This window comes from Dipodomys spectabilis, unplaced genomic scaffold, assembly GCF_019054845.1.
Source record: "Dipodomys spectabilis isolate Male_0828 unplaced genomic scaffold, ASM1905484v1 ptg000159l, whole genome shotgun sequence".
Taxonomy (NCBI): domain Eukaryota; kingdom Metazoa; phylum Chordata; class Mammalia; order Rodentia; family Heteromyidae; genus Dipodomys; species Dipodomys spectabilis.
Window position 1 is genome coordinate 1,302,498 of NW_024870836.1, and position 1,483 is coordinate 1,303,980.

A 1,483-nucleotide genomic window follows, 5' to 3' on the forward strand; every position below is an offset into this window, starting at 1 on the left:
CCAGCGAGTTAAAACAATAAACAGAGCAGCAGAGTAAAATCCCTTATAGATTAAAGAAAACAACATTGTTTTTTTTTACCATGTGAATTCAGAAACCAAGAACAATTAGAAGGTATCACAAGTTTATACTGAAAACGTTGCATTGATACTTTTTATATTCTAATATATATTCTAATCCTGATTATTTATATTCCAATCTATTTATTGTAATAAATATCAATTAATTTGTCAAATTATAAATTAATTCCAGTAAGATTCACTGTGTGAAATATAAAATCAGCACATAAATATAAAATATATAAGTATATATAATATAAGAAAATGCTTTGCATTGTTCTGTTGTGGTTAAGGTAACAAAGGCAACTGTTTTAAAATATTATTCCATTACCTCTACCTCAGTGTTTGGTAGAATTAAACTTAAAGCTTTACCATTCGGAGATGTACATCCTAGAGGCAAGAGGAAACACTGTGATTAAAACATTACCAATTTAAGGCCTAATAACAAGGAGAAACATATGGACTTCTCCTGGAGCCTCCTGAGTAGATAGGATTACAGGCGAGAGCCATCAGCGCCTGGCTTAGTCTCAACAGTTCTGTCTGAACTGTTCATCACTTTATGATCCTTTGTAACTAAGATTAGTTTTTCTCCAATAAGACAATCTATGCTGTCAGGGTAAGATATTCTGGTAGGTCTGTTCTTACATGGAGCAAGGGTAAAGGGTCAGGCAGACATTTGTGCCAGTAAGACCTCATTTGGGAAATTTTAAGCTGCAGAAGTTTAGAAGTAGCTCTTAAGCAAGGCTTACTTTGAATCCATTAGCTCCACAAAGCTAAATCAGTTAAAAAATAAGTACTTGAAAATCCATCACCTTTGGACCTAGCTATGAAGGCTTCAAAGTATGATCAAATTTCAAATGAAAAAGACTTAAAATAGTTATTGACAAAAAATTGCAAATGTGAGCAATTGAACAAACAATATAAGTTTTTTCCGCCATACACAGAATTTTGCAGAAATAAGATGAATAGCAAATTTGGGAACAATAGGTTTCCTTGTTGCAAATAGGCAACCAAGGATATATGCCTATCTTAAGTTTGCATCATTAACTATGTAAATTTACAAGATACTACATGCTTCAGCAGCATGTCTACCTGAATTACAATACAGAGATTAACATGGCTTTTGCACAAGGATGATATGAAAATTTGTGAAGTATTCCATATTTTTCATTCTTCAGACGCAAGAAATGAAAAACAGTTATGAAAAAGTTGATTACAAATATACAAGTGTAATAATACATATAATTCATAGAAATAAAAGTTAGTTTGACATGAGTGTATTCAATCTTCACCTTTTTGGAAAGGCCTTTATATAGCATAATCTTTATAAAACTTTTGAAATAAGATAACATTGTCATTTTATCCCAAAGAAATAAAATTCTATAAGGACCTAGGAATTAAAGGAATCTTAAACTGTTCCTATATG

At 31.2% G+C, this 1,483-nt stretch overlaps 1 pseudogene; it reads left to right on the forward strand.

Moving 5' to 3' along the window:
• Positions 1 to 1,128: 1,128 nt before the first annotated feature.
• On the forward strand, positions 1,129 to 1,225 carry LOC122119017 (annotated as a pseudogene).
• The last annotated feature ends 258 nt before the right edge of the window (positions 1,226 to 1,483 follow it).